Consider the following 17,188-nt stretch of genomic DNA (forward strand, 5'->3'; position numbering starts at 1 on the left):
GGTCTGTGGACTTCACTTTAAAACGGGTTTCTCTTTTCTATCCTAATGGCTTGGACAGAAAAGGCCCAGAGGTCTGAGAGGGGGAAAAACCTAAACTATTTCCCTCAGCCCAAACTAAGTATAATGGGCAAAAGGGTTTTGGACAGGCGAGATGTGCCTAGCACACCTTCTTACAAAAAAGCCTTTTTTTTTTTTTTTTTTCTTTCCCTAATATGGAACATTGAAAAATTAATCCCTGCCTTCTGTCATCTAGTAGTTATGGATTGAATGATGTCTTTTAACCCTTTTCGCCAAATCTGTTGCCCCCAGAACACAACAAGGTCACCAGCCTGTTAAACCAAGCACGCCGTTGACCGGAGACAGCCAACTGACCTGGAGTCTGCACGATCCTTCCCCATGTGGGAAGGCCACCCTCCCCTCCACACCCCCACTCTTATTAGGGTTTTCTGGACCCAAGGGTAGGTAGGACGACGACCATGTCCAGCTTGAAGCAGCTAGAGGAGCTTGAGACCTTCGCCCATTGTCCTTTACAAGATTACAAAGGATCCTAATATTTGAGAGGGGGGGGATAGTTAATTTTTATGAACCAGGGGTATGGACTTGGGGGGGATTGCTGGGGGTGGAGGGTGCTGGGTGGAGGGGAACAAGGGGGAGAAAATTGGAACTGTTGTAACAATATAATCAATAAAAAACATTATAAAAAAATAAATAAATAGACTTCTTGCCCTGACTGGGTAGCTCCGTTGGTTGGAGCATCATCCTGACACACCAAGGTTGCGGTTTCCATTCCTGGTATGGGCACATACAAGAAGCAATCAAGAGTCCTGGGTGGTGTGATTCAATTGTTTGGAGCACCATCTCATAGGCTGAAGAGTTGTGGGTTTGATTAATCCAGTCAGGGCACACACCCAGGTTGTGGGTTCAATCCCCCAGTGAGGGCATGTATCCCAGTCAGTGTTCATACGAGAAGACAACTGATTGATGCCTCTCTCTCTCTCTCTCTCTCTCTCTCCCCTCCCTCCCTCCCTTCTCTCTCTAAAAATCAATAGATAAAAAAATTAAGTTCATGGGTAAATTTAATTAAAAGAATGCTTACACTGCCTTGAAGAGATTTTTAATAAGAATATGGTCATTAAAGGTAATTCCGTAGAGGTCTCAGATGAAAATGAGGAACCTGTTATTAGAAACTAGAGTAAAGATAATCCTCATTATAAAGTGGCAAAAACTTTGGTTCAATTGTGTTCTGGCATTTTGTGGAAAGTAGAAGTCAAAAGTGATAAACTTGCACATTTAACTGATCAGACTTCTAGGCAAAGTATTGTAGCTATAGCCTGGTTTCTCCTTACTATTTTGTGTAAAATGGGATAAAAAGAGATAAATTGAAGAAACTGTTAGTCCAAAAAGAACTCGAAGGACTTCGGGCCAAAATGGAGGCCTAGACAGACACGCTGCATCTTCCTCCACAACTAGAAAGAAATACAACTAGAGACAACCAGAAGTTCCAGAAAATTGAGCTGCATGGAAGTTCAACAAACAAAGATATAAAGAAGAAATATTCATCCAGAAAGGTAGGAGGGGCAGAGCCATGGCGGAGAGGATGTGGTTTGGTGGTGGCAGCAGCAGGCCAGTGGAAAGCGCACTCACACATTTCAAAAAGTCAGGTGGTACACCTGAGGAGTGTTCCCAGCACCAGACGACACCGCACAGCTTATGGTCCCAGCACCAGGGAAAATCAAGCCTTATTGCTTTGACTACGCAAACTAGTGGGGGTTGGGGAAGAGGAAGAAACTGATAGTCTCTCAGTAGAGCCTGTTTGTTTAAAGAGTCCCCATGGTCCTAGAGCGTCTGCAGATGCACCCACTCTGGGAACAACAGTCAGAGCAACAGCTAGAGAGGCGCCAGCCTCATACCCTGTACTGATGAATACCTAAGGCTCCTCCCCTTACAACATAACAAGAGTGACAGATCTATCTAAAACACAGAGGCAAACAAACACAGGAACCTGTCAAGATGAGGAGACAGAGAAGTATGGCCCAAAAGGGGGAACAGATCAAGGTTCCAGTGGGAGAACTAAGCGGCGAGAAGATAGCCAACCTAACAAATGAGGAGATAGCCAACCTAACAGATGTAGAGTTCAAAACACTGGTGATAAAGATGCTCACAGGCTTGACAGATATGCTTAAGTATGGCAAACACATAAGGGAAGAAGTGAAGGCTATGCTAAATTAAATGAAGGAAAATCCACACAAAACCAATGGTTAAGGGAAGGAAACTGGGGTTCAAATCAATGATTTGGGACATAAAGAAGACATACGCAGTCAACCAGTACAGAATGAGGAAATAAGAATTGAAAAAAATGAGGAGAGGTTCAGGAACCTCTGGGACAACTTTAAACGTGCCAACATCCAAACCATAGGGGTGCCAGAAGGAGGAGAGGAAGAGCAAGAAATTGAAAAGTTATGTGAGAAAATAATGAAGGAAAACTCCCCAAATTTGATGAAGGAAATACACATACAAGTACAGAGAGTCCCAAATAAGCTAGCACCAAAGAAGACCACATCAATACACACCTTCATTAAAATGCCAAAGGTTCAAGCTAAAGAGAGAATCTTAAAAGCAGCAAGAAAAAAGCAGAGAGTTACCTCCAAAGGGGTGCCTATAAGACTATCAGCTGATTTCTCAAAAGAAACTTTGCAGGCAAGAAGGGGCTTGCAAGAAGTTTCAAGGAGGTGAAAAGCAAAGACTTACAAGCAAGATTACTCTATCCAGCAAAGCTATCATTTAGAATGGAAAGGCAGATAAAGTGCTTCCCAGACAAGGTAAAGCTAAAGGAGCTCATCATCACCAAGCTATTATATGAAAAGTCAAAGGGAATTACTTAAGAAAAAGGAGATCAAAATTATGAACATTAAAATGACAACAAACTCACAACTATCAACAACTGAATATAAAAAATAAAAACAAAGTCCAACCAAGGAAACCAGAATAGTAATAGAATAATAGGTATGGGGATTATTTAGAGGGTTATTAGCTGGTAAGGGGAAGGGAGGGAAGTGGGTAAATGGTGCAGGGATTAAGGAGCATAACTGGTTGGTACAAAATAGACAGGGGGAAGTCAAGAATAATATAGGAAAGGGTGAAGCAGAAGAACTTATATGCACAACCCATGGACATGAACTAAGGGGGGTGGGATTGCTGGAGGGAAGGGGGGTACTGGGTAGAGGGGAGCAAAAGGGGAAATTGGGACTACTGTAACAACATAATAAAATATACTTTAAAAAAAAACTTGAAGATTTGGAAAATTCTCAGCCTATCCATATTTCACAAAATGAAAACGCATGTTATGGAGAGAACACCAAGAGTGTGTCTGGAACGTCATTTGATAGAGATTATGGGTGCTCTTCATAGATTTAATCAGCCATCTCCACAGAAGCTAAGAACAGTGATGGGATTATATCATCAAAAATACTGCCAACTTGGATTAAAGGGGACAGAGATGGCTCAAAATGGACAGCTGTCAGATTTCTGGGATTCTACAGAATAGGTCAATAGAATTATATAGTACCAAATATGTGTTGCCCTTTGAGAGAAGGGAAGAATGACCCTGAAAGTGATTCAGGAATAAGCAGTGTTGCCACTGCCATCATAGATGAGGGAACAAGGCCATCTCTTCCTCAGTTTCAGCAGTCCATGGTGCCACTGCCCAGTGCCTCAGCCTTTTTTACACCTAAGATGCACTGCCTTCTCATCTTTATTGAGTCAGATAAATATTTTGGTAAATAGCTTGGAGAGAAATACAATTGCCTATATCAATTTTTTTTGGACTAGACTGCACATTTATAAACACAAATAATCCCAATGTCCATCAACGGGAGAATGGATGAGAAAAAATTCTGATGCATTCATAAAATGGAATACTATACAGCAATTAAAATCAATGTACTAGCACCACATGTAACAAAATAGATAAATCTCAAAAAAGTTACATTGAGCAGAAAAAGAAAGTTGCAAAAGAATGCATATAGCATAATACAATGTTTTAAAAATGGAAACAAAAAACAATACATTGAAGATATGCACCTATGCATCAAATGTATAAAATAATAAAAACCAAATTCAGAATAATAGCTTCCTCTTGAAAGAGAGAGAGAAGTTACACAGATGCCTAGAGATAAAAATTTAAAGGATAGAGTTCTGTTTTTTATTACTGCAGATGAGATTATTCAGAATTACTCTTCTGCTAAAGAAAACTAAGAGAAAAAATATTTTTAAGAGAACACATTACTAAAATTATAATGGAACTAATAAAAGAATGTAGAATCACCAAGCCTATGTCCAGGCTTGGATCAGAAAACTCAGAGGTATTTGGTCCACATAGCTTTTGCTAATATAGAAGAAGTGGCTGCAAGATGAGCAGCAATATAGACAGTTGCTACACAAACAAAAGTTGGAATCCAGGATCCACAAATGTTGGGGACTCTATAAGCCACCATTCATCTAGTGTTAGAAACTCAAAAGACTAAACACTAGGTGGCATAAGCATGAATTGGAAATAAATCATACATGGTATGGATTACAGTCCTGCTTAGGATCATCTGAGTGGTCTAGGCATCTCAAGCCCTAAAACTGGAACAAGGTGATCCTGAGTTGCTAAGCTAGAACCCTGACATTGTTAAGCATTTAGAAGTAGATTTTTCTCCCGTAGAGCCTTCAGATGAGAATGCAACCTTGCTGATGCCTTGAATGTGGTCTTGTAAGACCCTAAGCAAAGAATCCAGTTAGGCCACACTCAGACTCCTAACCCACAGAAACTGTGAGATAATAAATGTGTTGTTTGAAGCCAATAAGTGTATAGTAATTTGTTACATATCAATTGATACCAACCCCCATGTTGACTAGTTATTGGATGTAAGCTATCCATAGGAAAGGGGTTTGACCTTGGACAAGGTCCTCTGTTCAGTTGTCAGACCTTTATAGGAATTGCCTACAGAAGATCCCCAGAAGCTGAGTGAAGGAATCCTTCAGATCTAAAAGAAGATTGAGGGAGTACAGCACAGAAACAACAGCAATCACACCCATCCTTCATTCAGCAGTTTCTTGTAGCTGCCATAACAAGTTACTATAGACTTGGTAGGTTAAAACAACAGAAATTTATTCTCTCTCAGTTCCGGAAGCCAGAAATCTGAAATCAAGGTGCTGGCATGTTCACACTCCACCTGGAAGCTCTAGGAGAGAATCTCTTCCAGCTTCTGTGGCTCCCTGGCATTCCTTGGCTTCTGGCTTCACTACTCTAATGTTTGTCTCCATCTTCATACTGCTTTCTCCTCTGTGTCTCTGTATGTCTTCTCCTCTGTCTCATGATGATACTTTTGATTCTCCAGCCAGATATGACTTCACATGCTGGCCCCAACCTAAATTTCCAGCCTCATATTCTCTAGCCTTGGAAACTCCAGAATCCTTGGTTGGCACCTCATCTATGATATTTTCCTTAGAGACCTTATATTATAGTTTTTAAGCTTGTATACCCTCACCCTTACTATTATTAGACTCTGAGCTCCAGGGAGGAAACAAGTTTCAACTCTGTCATTTACTAGTGTGCATGACATTGGGCAATCTTCTTTAGTCATCCAATTAGTACATATTTATTGAGAGTCTGCTATTTTCCAAACAATGTACCAGGTGCTAGGTATACAGCTGTGAACATGCCCCTTGTGGGAGAAAGACAAACAGTAAACCAGATAAGAGTGAAATGTATTTTATACCTTTACATGCTTTATGTTAGATAGTAATAAGAGATATGAAGGGAAATAAAGCAGGGAAGAGGGGTTAGAAAGCATGGGTTGGGTGTAATTTAAAATAGAGTCATCAAGGAGGGCCTTACTGATAACATACCAATTGAAGAGAAATCCTAAAGAGGTAATAAAGCCACTATTCACATAGTTATCAAGGAGAAAGTCATCTCAAGCTGAAGAAACAGCATGGACAAAGGCCCTGAAGTAGCACCTTGCTTGAAGCATTTAAATATAATTAGAGGAAAATAAGTGAGGAAGGAGGTAAAAAGGAGAAAATAGAAGATGAAATCAGGATGGTAAGAGGCAAAGTCTGAGTCATGAAGAACCTTGTGGGACAAGGTAAGGACTTTGTCTTTTAATTTGAAAGGAGCTCTGGGGCCACTGGAGGATTTTAAGTAGATGAATGACTGAATCTGGCTCATATTTGAACAGGATCACACTGGTTGCTGGGTAGAGGAGCACTGCAGGAGAGTGTAATAGGCAGAATTCTAAATATACACCACCATGCCCAAGATTTCTGTCTTCTGGTTATTTAATCAAATGCTAATATGGGTACAGTTGGGACAAGATTTTTCTGATATAATAGAAGTACCAAATCAAATGACCTTAAAATATGTGCATTATCTGGATGGACCTGACCCAATCAAGTGATAAAAGCAGAGGGTTTTCTCTGGCTGGGTACCAGAAGAGGAATTCAGAGAGACTTGAAGCACAGGTGGAATTTGGTGTGCTATTGCTGGCTTTGAAGATGGAGGGGACCACATGAGAAGAAATGTAAATGGCTTTAAGAAGTGACCACCCAGAAGGGGTGGGCTGGGTGGGGGTAGCAATGAGGAAAAAAGTAGGACAATTGTAACAGAAAAACAATAAAAAATAAAATTTTTAAATAAAGTGACCACCCAGCCAGCATCTAGCAATAAAATGGAGACCTTAGACCAGCGGTTCTCAACCTGTGGGTTGCGACCCCTTTGGGGGTTGAACAACCCTTTCACAGGGGTAGCCTAAGACCATCGGAAAACATATATATAATTACATATTGTTTTTGTGATTAATCACTATGCTTTAATTATGTTTAATTTGTAACAATGAAAATACATCCTGTATATCAGATATTTACATTACGATTCATAACAGTAGCAAAATTACAGTCATGAAATAGCAACAAAAATAATTTTATGATTGGGGGTCACCACAACATGAGGAACTGTATTAAAGGGTCGCAGCATTAGGAAGGTTGAGAATCACTGCCTTAAACCTATAGTCACAAGTATCTGGATTCTGCAAACAATCTGAATGAGTGGCAGTAGATTCTTCCCCAGAGCTTCCAGATAAAAATCCAGTCTGGTTGACACCTTGATTTTGGCCTTGTGAGGCCTTAAGCAGTGAATTCAGCCAAGCCTTTTGGATTTCTGGTGTACTAAATTGTGAGATAATACATTGTTTTAAGCTGCTAAATTTGTGATAATTTATTATGCAGCAATGGGAGGCAAGAGAAGAAGCTTAGAGACCAATTAAGAAGCTATGGTAGTAATTCAGACAAGAGAAGACAGTGGCTTAGGCCAAATTAGTAGCCATGGAGATTGAGATAAGTAGATTCTAGATATATTTTAAAGATGTGAGGAAAAATGATTTTAGCTTAAGAACAGGAAGAATGGAGTCCCCATTAATTCAGAGTGAGAGGATACAGAAAAGAATACTTTTAGGAGAGGGGCATAACAGGAACTGCATTTAGGACATAAGTCTGAGATGCCTATTAAACATATATCTGGTATCTAAAGCCATGAAATGAAATGAGATCATCAAGGAGTCTGTCTAGAGCAAAAAGAGGTCCAAAGACTAAGCCCTGGGACACTCCAGACTTAGGTTATCAGGAAGATGAACCAGCCAATGAAAATTAGAGAGCAGCAAGTACTCAATTTCTCTGGGCCTCAGTTTCCTTGTCTGTATAATGGGGGTACAAATAGCACCTATGTATAGAATCACTGAATTAAGTAATGGATTAAGTGCTCAGAACAGTGACTGGTGCATGGATGCATTAAATAAATGTCAGCAATTTTCCAAGACAGCAGAGACTATCGCTCATTCATCTCTTTCTCCTTGTCACCACCACTCTGCCTCCTTCTTCACCACCTCACCAGCAACAAGTACAGGACATTATACACAGTTACCATTAGATAAGTATTTACTGAAGTAAATTTAATTCTCCATTTTACTGTCCTAAAACTAGGATTATTTTTTCAAGCTGAGAAATATGAGAAAATTTGTATGACCATTTGCAAGTCAGGATTTTTGAGAGCGAAGAGTAAGGATTTTCAGGAAACAAATTCCTTCATTTCAGCAAACAACTTCTGTAGTCAAAGCACAGCCTTCTTGAAAACTATACATATGTGATCCCCCCCGCTAGATTTTCATTCTGAATCAATCATAAGTGGAAACAACATAATAACAGAAATCCAATTTTGTTGACAAGACAAAACCACAGATATTTAGTTTTTAAATGAGGTATCCCTGTTGGATTTACTCATTTCTGTTTGGAGTCATTTCTTCAGACCCTCGAGATACTTTTGAACTCTTAACTCTGAAAAATACTGCATGCGGCAGGTCATAATTCTTTGACATGTGCCTTGTGGTTTCAAACAGTGACCTAAACAAAGGCTACTGGGAATACTTGTGCTTTTCCCTCCTTACTTCTCCTCTGAGTCATATTTACTAAAATGCTTTATTGCCTCTGCATTGAGAATAATTTAAAACTGCAGTTAACACTGTAGTGGTTAAGTAAAAGCATGAATCATTTGGATTGAATTTGTTGAGAAAGAATGAACTGTTCACTATCTGTCATGAAATTTTAAGAATTCTAGCAATTAGCTCTTTGAAAGGAAAAATGGTTCCAATTTACTCAGCTTTGTGGAAATACACTCAGAAGTGCTGTTCAAAGATTCAACTTTTGCATTTTAAGGTGACTGTTCAATATCAGCAAAATGTGTAAATTTAATTAATTGCATTGAAACAAAAAAAAGCATTTCCAAGTGTTTGAAACCATATGACACCAATATGTTTACTTGTTGATGTGAATTTAATTAGTGTCTTCAAGCATAACTCCAAAAAACCTTTTATCTAATTATCACATTTATATAAACCATTAGCCCGCCCTGGCTGGTTTAGCTCAGTGGATTGAGCGTCGGCCTGCGAGCTAAGTGTCGCTGGTTCGATCTTCCAGTCAGGGTACATCAGAGAAGGAAAACTCTGATTCCAAAAAACCTCCGCTGCCTTGCGGCATACCTCTTCAGGGGAAAGGCTAAGGGAGTAAACCCCGACAGAAAATCCGGAGCCGGAGTCCCTAAGGCGGTTTGACGTTGTAGTCAACACCGGCAACTCCTGCGGCGCACCTGAACCCAAGCTGTATCGACTCCGTCTTTCCCTTGGACCCTTCAGCTGCGAAGAGAGGGGGGGTCTGCTGCATGGGCAACAGCAGACCCTCCATATTACCCTGCCCAGGCTCTGTAGCTTCAGCGTCATCGCAAGATGTCGATTCAACACGGGAGGAGACAGATACCATGTCACTCCCGAGTCGGACTGCACAGCCATTCTCGGCGGTGCAGATAGACTCTTAAGAAGCTACACCATCGTCTCTCGAGACGGACGGCTGCCGACGACGATAAACCATTAGCACATAGTTTGAAATGGTTTGCTATATAATTCAAACTGTTGTCCTAACCTGGGAGAGTTTCTAATAAACCCAATATGTTTCTACAGAGAAAATTTTGTACCCACATCAAGTAAATTTAGGCTTAACAGTTGAACAGAAAGTAACTCAAAACCAGCTTTTAAGCATGGGAAACAGAGGTGACTTAGTGTTTGTTCAGCCTTTCCATCACTTCCAACATGAACAAAAGGAAAGAAATCAGGCTGTGCTGGCCTAACCAGTCTCAGGAAGCATCCTACCAAATGACAAAACTGAATCCCAGGACTCTACATTGCAGGGTGCAACAAAGGCTGAAGAAGCTGGTTTGTTGGGCAATATTGACTTGACAGTGTTAGGCTAGGAACTGTTGCTCTGGGTGCCCCAGGAACAATTTCTCAGTAATAAGTAATCTATCTCCCAGCAACTCCTTTTTCCTGTCTCCAAAAAAGAAGGTTCTTAAAAGGAAAAATAATTTTTAAAAATTTTTATTGTTATTCTATTAGAGCTATCCCATTTTTCCCCTTTGCCCTCCTCTGCCTAGCAAAAAGAATTTTAATATGGTTTTCAATGACTACTGTATTGCTCTGCAGTCCTAAAATTCAAGGGGGTACATTGTGGTGTTGATTTAACTCTTTAGGATGAATACAATAATAAGTCAACCTTTTGTACACTAGCCTGAGACCCTAGTCAGGCAGGTAATGAGACAGAGAGTAGACTGTGAGGTCAGACTGAACTGTGTTCAATTCCCAGCTCTTTCTTTACTTTGTGACCTTGCACATATCATTTACATTTCTGTACCTCAACTTACTCATCTGTACAGTGAGGATAATAGTTTGCTAAGGTTACCATAACAAAGAACCACAAAATGAATGGCTTAAACAACATAAATTAATTCTTACAGTTAGAAGTCTTAAGACCAAGGTGCTGGCAGATTTGGATCTTTCTTTTTATTTTTATTTTTTTATTTTATTTTATGGTTTTCCAATTACAGTTGTCCCATTTTTCCCCATTGCTCTCCCCCACCCAGCCCACCACTTCTCCCACAATCATATCCCTCCCCATTGTCCATGCCCATGAGTCATTTATACACGTTCCTTGATTAAACCCTTCCCTTACTTATCCCCCTTCTCTCCCTCCCACCTCCCACCTATTGATGGCTATTCTGCTCCTTGTCCTATATAGTTCGTTCCTTTATGTTATTCTTTAGTTTCCTGTATTAGGTGATATCATATGGTATTTTGCTTTCTTTGCCTGGCTTATTTCACTAAGCATAATTCTCTCTAGTTCCATCCATGTTGTCGCAAATGGCAGGGGTTTCTTCTTTCTCTCTGGTACATAGTATTCCATTGTGTAAATGTACAACAGTTTTTTGATCCCCTCATCTACAGATGGACACTTAGGCTGTTTCAAGAAGTTAGCTCTTGTAAACAGTGCTGCTATGAACATAGTGGTACATAAGTTCTTTTGAATCAGGGTTTTAGGGTTTTTGGGGTATAATTCTAGCAGTGGAATTGCTGGTGTCTGTGAGTTGCTGCTGCCCGCTGTTCCTGCACCGCAGCCGCCCACTGTCCCCGCACCCCCCTGGGCAGGCACGAGCAGAGTCTGAGCAAGTGCTCTGCGCTCCGGCCTGGTGCCCACTGAAGCTGGCCTGGGGTGTCTGCGCACGGTCTTCTGCGTGTCCAGTGGGCCCTCCCTTTGCCCGTTGGGGCACTGATCTTATGTCTGTTGGGGTGTGTCCAAGGGACACCTGGATGCGCGGCCCCACGCACCTGGGCCAGTGAACAAGGGCACCTCCCTATGCGCACCCCCGCAACCCAAGGGGAGGGTTGGGGAGTGGGTGAGCGCACTCCTGTGCCTGTGCTCCTCAAGAATGTCCTATCACCCCCAAACTTTCCCCCCCTCTCCACAGTTCACAAGAGAAAAATATAAAGGAAAAATTTCCTTTTCACTTGCACAGCAGCACGCTGTCTTTCTCCCGTCTTCCAGCACCAATTCCACCTGGTCGAGTCTCGTCTCTGCCATTGGGCAGAGATCTACTTTCCTCCTGACTCCCCTCTTGGGAAACCTGTGGTCTCCAAAAAGCCTTTGTGTACTTCCAGCTGCAGCTCAGGCAGCCCCCCGTTAGGAATCCCGTTTCAATATCAGGATCTTCGGAATAAGAGAAGGAGAAGAGGAGCGTGGAATAGAAAATCTGATAGGAGACGTAATGACAGAAAATTTTCCCAACCTGATGAGAGAAAAAGTTATGCAAGTTCAAGAAGCACAGAGAGTCTCAATGAAGAGGAACCAAAAAAACCCCACTCCAACCCGCATCATAATTAAAATGACAACATTCAAAGACAAAGAGAGAATCCTAAAAGCAGCAAGAGAAAAACAGCAAATAACATACAAGGGAGCTCCGATAAGGCTATCGACCGATTTCTCAACAGAAACACTACAAGCCAGAAGGGAATGGTCGAGAAGGAAGATGGCAGAGGAGTGAGGGGAGGCTGTGCTCTCAGGCTCCCGAGACCCATCTGTAGTTTGGACTAATTGCAGACAGAACATCTCAGTGAGCAGCTGGACACTGGCAGGAGTCGAGCCTTGGCACTGCTGGATTAGAGAAAAACCATCTGGAAACAACCTGTTCAGCGAGGATAGCGAAGGAAATTTTTAAAAATTAAAATAAAATGAAATACAAATAAAAACTAAAATAGAAATAAAAATTTAAAATATATATAAAAGGAAAGTTTTTACTCAGTTCAGCCTTTGTGTGTCGTCTTCTTTTTCTGTATCCACAGCTGGTTTAATGAGGCGGGCCAGAGGTTCCTCTTCCTTGCAGCAGCGGTTGTGCTAGTGGTGGCTGGCGCTTTCCTTTGGCACCTGTTGGAGCCAGCCGGGGTGCTTGTGCGTGCATGCCCGTGCACGCGCAAGGTGGCCTGAGCGCTAGCCTCAGATCTGCTGAGCTGGGCTCCGGGAGTTGGTCTCTTGCCCCTTGGGGCAGGGCCTCGGACACTTGTGCACAGTGAAAATAAGCGTCTGTGAGTCGCCACTGCCCACTGTTCCCGCGCTGCAGCCGCCTGCAGTTCCCACACCCACCTGGGCGGGCATTAGCAGAGCCCGAGCTAGTGGTCTGCGCTCCCACCTGGCGTCCACTGAAGCTGGCCAGGGGTGTCTGCACACAGTCTTCTGCGTGCCCAGCAGGCCTTCCATGTGCTTGTTGGGACACTGACCTTATGTCTGTTGGGGTGTGTCCGAGGGGCACCTGGACGCGCAGCCCTGCGTACCTGGGCCAGTGGATGAGGGCACTTCCCTGTGCGCGCCCGCGCAACCCAAGGGGTGGGTTGGGGAGTGGGTGAGCGCACTTCTGTGCCTGCGCTCCTCAAGAATGTCCTATCACTCCCAACCTTTCCTCCCCTCTCCGCAGTTCACAAGAGAAAAATATAAAGAAAAATCATGCTCTCACATGCACAACAGTACGCTGTTTCTTGTGCCTTCAGTGCCAGATGCCACCTGGCCCACTCCTGGCTCTGCCAATGAGCAGAGATCCACTCTCCTCCTGCTTCCTCTCTGATGAAGCCTGTGGTCACCAAAAAGCCTTTGTGTACTTCTAGCCACAGCTTGGGTAGCCACCCCTGTCAGAAATCCCATCTCATCCCTTTTTCTTCCGCTATCCTCACCAAACAGGTTGTTCCCCAGTGGTTTTCTCTAATCCAGCAGTGCCAAGGCTCGATTCCTTCCAGTGTCCAGCTTCTCACTGAGATGTTCTGTCTACACTTAGTCCAAACTACAGATGGGTCTCAGGAGCCAGAAAGTGAAGCCTCCCCTCACTCCTCCACCATCTTCTCAAGGCCAGATTTGGTTCTTTCTGAGACCTGTAAGAGAAGGATTTGTATGTAGTGCCCTCTACTCCATAGTCTTCCCCTCTACTCCAGAATCTCAGGATCCATGTTCCAGTCCACCCTGTTCTTCTATAAAGACTGCGTCAGGCTTCTCCTCCAGCTTGTACAAGTGCTTCTTCCTCAAATCCTTTGCCTCAAGATAAGCCTCTGACTCCATCTTGCGTTTCACTACCTCCTTCCTTAACCTCAGTTCTGCCTCTGCTGCCATTTCCCCTTGAATCATCTGAATTCTGCCTCTGATGCCATTTCTCTTTGAATCCTCTGAATTTATCAGTATTTTCACATTTAAAATTAAATCCTGCCTGGCTGGGTGGCTTAGTTGGTTAGAGTGTTGTCCTATACACCAAAACATTGTGGGTTTGATTCACAGTCAGGGCACATACCGAGATTTTGGTTTTCATCCCCAGTCAGGGTAGATACGAGAGGCAACTGATTGATATTTCTCTTTCAAATCAATGTTTCCCCCACCCCCTCACTCTCTCTCTCTCTCTCTCAAATCCATAAACATATCCTTGAGTGAGGTTTTTAAAAAATTAAACCCTCATCCCTGGACAGGTAACACATTTGAGTGTCATCCTCATACACCAAGATTGTGGGTTTTATGGGTTCAATCTTCACTCAGGGCACATATAAGAATCAACCAATGATACCTTGTGTGACTTCCAGCCAAGACAGAGGCATAGATACATGCACTGCTTCTCCTCACAATTAAGAAAAAATTTACAACCACTTCTAAAGTAAAAAAAAGAAAAAAAACAGAAAATCCAAAAAATTAAAACCACAGGGAAGTTCAGCAAGAAATAAAGAAAAAATAATCAACCAGAAAGGTAGGAGGGGCAGAGCCGAGATGGAGAGAAAGAGGAGCAGAGCAGTGGCTGCAAGGGTGGTGCTGGCAGCATGGCTAAAGGTGGCTTGGCTCACGGAGAGCGTCAGATGGGCATGGCTAGCAGCAGTCCTGGTGAAAACAGTCATACCGTTTAAACTCGAGAAACAATCCCAGCCCCAAACTAGACCACACAGCTTGCAGTTCCAGAGCCTGGGAAAATAGAACCACATTGCTTCTGACTGTGAAAGCAAGTAGGGGCTGGGACGGAGGAAGAAGCTGCCAGTCTTGAAAAGGAGACAGCTTGTTTAGTACAGGAAGGGGAAGAAGTACCTTGAAAAGTGGCAGTAGCTGGCACTGTTTCCTCTCTGACCTCTCCTCCACATACAGCGCCAAATCACAGTGAACCGGTCACCAGCACTAACGAATACATAAGGCTCTGCCCCCTATAACATAAGAGGTGCGACAGCCCTTGCCCAAATCACAGGGGCAAACACAGAAAGATGAGGAGACAGAGAAGTACGACCCAGAAGTGGGGGCAGGTCAAGGTCCCAGTGACACAACTAAGCAATGAGCAGATAGCACACCTAATGGATGAGGAGATAGAGAGCTTAACAGACGCACAGTTTAAGGTACTGGTGGTTAGGATGCTCACAGACTTGACAACAAAGATGAAACAGGACAGGGAAAGAATGAAGGCCACCCTAGCTGAAATGAAGGAAAATCTGTATGAAACAAGTGGTGAAGGAAAGGAAACCAGGGTTCAAATCAATGAATTGGAACATAATGAAGAAACAGTCAACCAGTACAGAAGGAGGAAATGAGAATTTTAAAAAATGAAGAGAGGCTTAGAAACCTCTGGGACAGTTATAAACATGCCAACATCTGAATAATTGGGTTGCCAGAAAGTGAAGAGGGAGAACAAGAAATTGAAAAGTTATGTGAAAAAATAATAAAGGAAAACTTTCTTAATTTGGGGAAGGAAATGGACATGTGGGTCCAGGAAGCACAGAGAGTCCCAAACAAACTAGACCCAGGGAGGACCACACCAGGACACATCATAATCAAAATGCCAAAGGTTAAGGGTAAAGAGAGAATCTTAAAAGCGGCAAGAGAGAAGAGCAGAATTACTTACAAAGGGGTACCTATAAGACTGTCAGCTGAATTCTCAAAAGAAACTGCAGGCAAGAAGGGACTGGCAGGAAATATTCAAAGTGATGAAGATCAAAGCCCTCCAACCAAGATTACTCCATCCAGCAAAGCTATCATTCAGAATGGAAGGGCAGAGTAAGTGCTTCCCAGACAAAGTAAAGCTGGAGGAGTTCATCATCACCAAGCCATTATTATATGAAATGTTAAAGAGACTTATTTAAGAAAAAGGATATCAAAACTATAAACATTAAAATGAAAACAGTATCACAACTGTTAACAACAGAAACTAGGGAATGGAAACAAAGGTAAACTAAGCAGACAAGTAGAGTAGGAACAGAATCATAGTGTAGGGAGCAAGTGGGGGGAGGTCAGCTGAGAGGGGGAAGGGGGAGAGGGAGGGAAATGGTGCAGGAATTAAAAAGCATAGTAGGGGGTTGGGGAATGGACAGGTGGATGTTGAGAAAAGCTTTATGCACAACCTATGGACATTGACTAAGGGTGGAGGACTGCTGGAGGGAGGGGGGTTGCTGGGTGGAGGGAAACAAAGGGAAAAGAAATTGGGACAACTGTAATAGCATAATCAATAAAACACACACAAAAAAGAATCAGCCAATGAATGCATAAGTAAATGGAATAACAAATTGATCTCTCTCCTCCCCCCTTCCTCTCTCTCTAAAAAAAAAATATTTTAATTAAGTTAAATTAAACCCTCTGGGTACCTAACAGACCCCAAATTTCATATGTCCACTGGACTACAGCTGAGTTACAAGCCTTTGTAAAGAAATTCCCTAAGGTAACTGAGGACCTCACAAATTTGCTGAGAAATTTAATATTATTATTCAAGCATATTAGCCTGGGTTTTCTGATCTATAACAGCTAATTCATATGTTAGTTAGGGAAGGCCAAGCTCAGCATTGGATGAGAATTGCTGGATGATAGAATCCCAAAGACATTTACAAGAGCAAACTCCCAACTTTGGGGAAGAAGCTAGAGAATTTACTTGAGAGCTATTCCTTGCACTATTTCCTGTAACTCTCCTGTTACCTGTGATAAAGCCAAATAGGTGAGGGTGGAGGTTTGTCAAGACCTCCAAGCAATAAACCACATGGTCATCCTTCGACACCTTATTTTTCCTAACCCTCATATACTGCTAACATCTATGCCAACTGGAAGTAAATTATTTATGGTAACTAATTTATGTAGTGCATTCTATAGTATCCTAGTAGATGAAGCTAGTCACTACCTTTTTGCTTTCACTTGGGAAAAAAAAACAATTTACCTAAACAGTGATACCTCAAGGTTTCCCTGAAAGCCCTTATTTCTCACAAATTCTGAAGACTGAGTTGGATGATATAATTTTCCCTAATGGTTCTACTTTATTGCAATACGTGGATGATTTACTTCTTTGCTCTTCTTTTCAGGTAGCCTCACAGGTAGATAGCAGCCATCTGTTAGAACTCTGGGCCTTAAAGGGACACTCAAAGAAAAATTACAATTTGTCCAAACTCAAGCTTGATATTTGGGACATCTGATATTAGAACAAGGACTACACTTGGGTCCAGATAGACTTTATGGTGTTCTGTTTCCCAAGGCCCAAAACTAAGGTTTTCTTGGTCTAGTAGGCTATTGCCAAAATTGGATCCCAAATCTCTCTCTTATGGCCAAACAAACAAACAGGAAAAAAGAACAAGAAAGAAAAAAGAACTGTGTAGCAGAAAGAATACAAAGCTACGAGTAAAGAGACTTGGCTTGTAGACCTAGATCTGCTACTAACTATTAGTAATTTATATTTACATAAAATTTTATATATAAATGTATTTATATATATCTTAAAATATTAAGGGCAATATATTCAGTG

The sequence above is a fragment of the Furipterus horrens genome, unplaced genomic scaffold, assembly GCF_987537825.1.
Source record: "Furipterus horrens unplaced genomic scaffold, mFurHor1.1.pri manual_scaffold_17, whole genome shotgun sequence".
Lineage (NCBI taxonomy): Eukaryota > Metazoa > Chordata > Mammalia > Chiroptera > Furipteridae > Furipterus > Furipterus horrens.